The sequence below is a fragment of the Sinocyclocheilus rhinocerous genome, unplaced genomic scaffold (genome assembly GCF_001515625.1).
Source record: "Sinocyclocheilus rhinocerous isolate Xijiao unplaced genomic scaffold, SAMN03320098_v1.1 scaffold600, whole genome shotgun sequence".
Taxonomy (NCBI): domain Eukaryota; kingdom Metazoa; phylum Chordata; class Actinopteri; order Cypriniformes; family Cyprinidae; genus Sinocyclocheilus; species Sinocyclocheilus rhinocerous.
The window spans coordinates 351674-358011 of record NW_015653464.1 but is presented as its reverse complement, the minus strand read 5'-3'; positions in this window follow the sequence as shown (position 1 = coordinate 358011).

Genomic DNA, 6338 nt, shown 5'->3' with positions numbered 1-6338 from the left:
GGTGGGGGGGGGTGTGGGAGGCTGATTCACAAATGAGCTCAAACGTTTGTAATGCAATAACAGTACTCGTTGGAAGTGTAAGGTTATTAACCGCCTCCCCAGAATGCTCTCTCTTCTCACAGTCACAGGGTCAATTACTCACTGGAATGAGCCACAAACGCTTCTCTGCAGTCTTTCAGATCAGAGAATATAGAGTCAGACTGCTGCTGAAACCTTAAAGAAAACAATGTGCATGTACCATTACTGACACACGATTCAACCCTTTAGTGTGGATCCTAAAGTTCTTGTGCTCAAATGATTTACTGCAGCTCAACTAGCATTAGTGATGCCAAGATCATGGGAATGACTAATACAGATTATTTTTATATGCTGGGTCCAATATTAAATGTGCAGAATCAGTTTTTAATGACAGTTTTGACATTACCTATATGGTCATTATTCTACAAGAATAAACACATAATCTGCATTATGAATGTTATGTCTAGGCCTACTACTATGATAATAATAATAACCATCATCATCATCATCATCATCATCACAATGGATGTTTTATTACAATAAAAATGATTGTTTTTGTAGTATTTACAGTTATTTTTCTTCTTACATATGCCATTATATTTATACAAAGTTGTTTTACAATCTAGATTTATTCATTATTCAAATTCATTTTTATCTATAGTTTTTCTCACAGCAAAATCATATTTTATCTCATAGTTTTGGCTTATGGACAAGATATGCATTTCTTTTGAAATTTAAATTGTTGTGTACACATTGTTGGTTTTTATTTTTATATTAAAACAGGAGTAAGTATGCAAACAATATATATATATATATATATATATATATATATAAAGACTTTGCATGCAGAATGTCTTTGAACAAAACAATGTGCTATTTACTAAAGAGTATTTTTTTTTGCAGCTGACTAACCCCACAGTCCAAACTTCAGAAAACAGAGAACATAAAACTGCTGCAGCTAAAAACGCAGAGCTTATAGACACAAAAACAAGCACCTTTCGAATCTAAAAGTGAAAAGGTGAAAAGCCAAACACATGTTTCTCCTCTCTGCCTGAAGCTGCGCTCTGAGCACTGGCTGTGACGTCAGTTCTTCATCAGATGCACACAGCTACTCCTCTTCCCTTCTTTTCACTCTGCCCTCCAGTTACCTTTACTGTCTAGTTCTCTGACTCTTTCAACAGCCTCTTTCATTCTTCAGTCCTCTGATAACCTTTTCATTTAGACTCTCAGAGCCACTTCTTTCTGCTTTTATAGTGCTTTTCTTCTCTCTCTTTCTCTCTGCACAGTGATATTTCATACCTCGCCATATGAAGAAGCAGCTGAAGGCTGAGTGGAGGCCGGGGAGGGTGGAAGCCTGGAGTGGGGCTAATGGGATGTCATTTCCATGATTTATTATGGCATTCAGAGGAATGACGCAAAAGACTCAAATTGAAACCAAAGCTGTTTTTCCTTACGTCATGTCTACCCAACCATCAACCCTCCCAGCAACTTCCCCATTATGATTTCAAGCACAAGCACAATCGACACTTTCTCCTGCTTTTCAGAATCAAATAGCTCCTCTCAATGCCTCGTATTATGTGGCGTTCTGGCCAGAGCGCTCTCTGGAGGGGCTGAGTACGTCTAAAACACATCAGCCTTTATTAAACATTGACTTTCCCAGCAGGAGAATGTGGATGCATCTGTGTTTCTCTGCCAATAAATGTAGGTATGTTTGCGTATTGGACTTGCGTGTTTGTGAACATGTGCGTGTGTATTTAGGGGCAGACGGACAAACTTGTTCCTCTCCAGTCTCCACAGGTTTGACAGGACCAATATGCTTCTTGTCTGAACATCTTTGGAATGGACAGATCTGTCAAAACTTCTGAAAGAAACAGTGTCCAGTGCTTAAAGTAGTTGTGTGTGATTTATTTAAAGTGCCAGTGAAGGGTTGACAGATATCACATATAAATAAATAAATAAATAAAAGGTCTAATAAATAAAGTGGCCCCAGCTATTATGTTTTGGGTAGGAGGTTGTATTCTCAAAACAAGGCTATTAAAATCCAACATAATAAACAGACCACAAGAATTATAAAAGATAAAATATTACCAAAATCCTACAAAATTAAAAAGGCAGTTAATGTTAATTTATCATGAATAAAATAGTTCAAAATAAAATATTTAAATATTATTAAATAAAAACAATAAAGTGCCACTGAATTATAATGAATCAACATTTCTATTTTAATTTACTTTTTATTAAAGGGTTAAGCTTTATGTTTAAGTAGGCCTACATCTATAGCTTGTATTTAATATCAAATTGACATTATAAATAACTGGGGGGTCAGGTATTTTCAAGGACAAAAGGTTGGAACTGCTGTCAAATTGTGTCTAGGCATTAGGATTTTTCCTTTACAAAATTAAAGCTAAAAAAAAGGAAATGAAAACTGACATTAGTTGGCCTGCATATTGAAAGAAAACCAGCAAGTGTCTGTCCAGCATGTTTCATTCAGTAATGTTTAAAAACATCTTGCACTTCATGAAGTTGGCTGAATTAATGTCCAGAGTAAGATCTCTCAAATGAAGGAGTTTTGATTTGTGTACAATTTTCTGGTCACTAAATAATTTCCATAGTTTTAATGACTTTACAATTACAATTACAATTTACAATTAATTAATTATTCTTAAATGTGTAAATTAGCAATAACAGAGTAATTGTGTCCAAAATGATAATACATAAAATTATCGCACTCTCTCTCTCTCTATATATATATATACATTTGTGCGCATAAGTTTACATACCCCTTGCAGAATGTGCAAAATGTTAATAATTGAAACAAAAGAGGGATCATGAAAATTGCATGTTATTTTTTATTTAGTACTGTCCTGAATAAGCTATTTCACATAACAGATGTTTACATACTCCACAAGACAAAATAACTGAATTTTTAAAAATGACCCCGTTCAAAAGTTTACATAGCCTTGAAACGTAATAATATGTCATTTCCTGGATGATCCACGACTGTTTTTATATTTTGTAGTTGTTCATGATTCCCTTGTTTGTCCTGAACAGTTAAACTGCCTGCTGTCCTTCAGAAAAATCCCCCAGCTCCTGCACATTCTTTGATTTCCAGCAACTTCTGCATATTTTAACCCTTTCCAAAAGTGACTGTATGATTTTGAGATCCATATTTTCACAGAGGACAACTGAGGGACTCATACATATATTACAAAAGGTGAAAACATTTACTGATCCTCAGGATGCAACACAATGCATTAAGAGCTGGGGAGTGTCATTGTTTGACTTGCCTTTTTGTCTTAATAGACTACAAATGTTAATGTGCATTTCACTTGTTCTCTCTGACCATATGTGAACTGAGTGTCACAGCTGTCATCATTGGAAATGAGAAGAACAGAAACCAATAGATTGAAGGATGTAGATCCATATTTTCACACTGAGGACAACTGAGGGACTCATACATATATTACAAAAGGTGAAAACATTTACTGATCCTCAGGATGCAACACAGTGCATTAAGAGCTGGGGAGTGTCATTATTTGACTCGCCTTTTTGTCTTAATAGACTACAAATGTTAATGTGCATTTCACTTGTTCTCTCTGACCATAAGTGAACTGAGTGTCACAGCCGTCATCATTGGAAATGAGAAGAACAGAAACCAATAGATTGAAGGATGTTGGCAGGGACGTTTTTGCAATAAAGTTTTGTCGTGCTCTTGGAGGTTGTCCAGCACTTAAAGAGGGCTGAACACCAACTGATTCAGACTTTTGAACACACACACATTTCTCCACCAACGATTACCAAAAAAGCCACTGAAGAATCAATCGACCGCAACGCACTTGAAACCATGCCGCTCTAATCAACTGCTGTACTCGCTTTTGACGTTGTTCGAGAGAAATTAAAAATGAACATGCAGATTTACATTCTCTTTTGTGCACGCAGACATGAGAGGTCTCTCACACACATTTTAACATACTGAGAGAGCTAGCGTAATGAAACATATTTGGGACCTAACATAATGAAATGCAAATAACGATAGTTGTTTGTCGCCACCTACTGGAGTAACCATGTAATCAACAGAAAGTGCAGCCTGACTGGAGCGTTTCACTTCACAGAAGGCTGAAAAGCAGTCATTCGAGAAAGGAAAGTGTTATCTTGGTTCTGTGTGGCTCTGGATAATAATCTCAATATGAATGTTTCTCTAATGAATTTCCTCTTGCTGGCGGTGACGGAGAATGACGCAGAAGCCCTCGTGAGTCACTCACAGGAGATACAGGACTGTGTGAGTGAGAGGAGATCTGCACAGCACATGTAATGAGTGGAAATGATGCTGTTAAACAGACAGGAGCGCTTGTAATGTTTTTGTTGGAGCAGGACTTAATTCACCTCACAGCTTTCCAGGCATGTCTCCTGCCAGAGCTGTCGGGGTCTTTCTGCCTTATTAAGCTGCGCTGCGGTGTGATTGTGGGCTGAGAGGAGACACTGTATTAGGGCTCTTACCAACACTGTGGCAGTGAAATTAAAGGGGTCATATGATGCGATTTCAATTTTTCCTTTCTCTTTGAAGTGTTACAAGCTCTTGGTGCATAAAGAAGATCTGTTTTCAGAAAGGCGGGGCATAGAGGAGAAACAATAATGTACAGTATGTGGAAAATAATGTGTTTTTTTTACCTTAAACCGCATAAACACATTTCATTACACCAAATAATGTTATTTTTAGCAACATCATATGACCCCTTTAAGCGATTATAAAATTGCAATGAAATGCTGTTCGGTAATGGAAGCCTGAACAAAAACTAATCATCTATGAGGGTAATGCTTAATGTAATGTCCATGTGATTTGATTTATTCAGCATATAGATAATTTAATAATAATAATAATAAATATGATTTAATAATAATTTCTTTGTAATATTTTATCATTATATTTTATGTAGGCTATACATAAGGTATTAATATACACTATATGCTAACTTGCAAATGTTGGTAAGATTTTTTTAATGTTTTTTTTTTTAAATAAGTCTCTTCTGCTCACCAAGGCTGCATTTATTTGATTAAAAAAAAAACTGTAAAAACAGTAGGCTAATATGGTGAAATATTATATTTTAAATGAAATCTTAATTAATTTAGTCATTTTTGATCAATGTATTACATCCTTGCTAAATAAAAGTATAATATATGAAACAATCTGATCCAAATCGCCTGCAACAATAACTCAATGTAATGGTGTGAAAGTGTTATAATTCATCAAACTTTGTTTGTTACTTTGGTTAAGAAAAACCAAGTGCAGAAAGACTGGGTAAGGGATGATCCATCGTTTCATTATGGGGGAGGGGTTGGGAATGGAATGGAGGATGAAAAGTTTCCAAAAGAACCTCCATGCACTCATGCACACCTGTGCAAGTTCATGCAGAGCACATTTCTCTGCCAAGTCTCATGTTAAGCTTACACATGCTTTCTTGTTCACGCAGACTAATATGTGAGCACATTAGAAGCTTTGCAGTTCATTTTGACAGGTCAATGAGAAATTTGGTTACTAAGAAGGAGGTCAGAGATCCATAAAGAGAAATTAGGATACATTTTTATTTGTGAGCTAAATACGGGCAAAAAGTGTAAAATACTGCTACTACTGCTTTTAATAAACCTCGGTACTTTTCTGTGCGCATGCTGATTTATTGGGCTGCTAATATGACAAGGCTCTTGAAGATGCAATGCTGCGTAACAGCATATTTATAATTTCATACATTTTAATACCACTAAATATTCCACTGATAAAAAATCACTGGCAATGACCGCATTATTTACATCTAGATATTACGTGTAAATCTTCATAACCCCAGCAGGCGGCGCTATCGATCAGGTTTAAATTTAACAAAAGTTTAACATTTTAAAAGTTAACAGAGGCTGTATGGAGGCGTTTGTAGTATCTTTACATAATAAAAGTGTATGTGTTGTTAATATATCAGTGCCTATTATGAAACATGTTGATTTCTTTAAATATGTTCAAATGACTGAACGTTAAAATAGTGCCCTGGTTTTATTAAAATAAATAAATAATTTGACCAATTAGTGCCCCTTGACTAGTTTTCAACATGCATCTTAAATTAATAATTCCACGACTTTCCACAAATGCAACTCAAATGTGTAGCAGACACATAACTCAGTTGAAAAATAAAATCTGAGATGTAAAAGTAACTTTATTTTTCAACCAGTCATTGTGCTGCTGCACCTTGCTGTATTCATTATTTTGTGTTCATTCATGTAATTTAATTTTAGTAAAGATTAAACTGATTTGTGGCATTTTATGCCTTTCACATTATTCC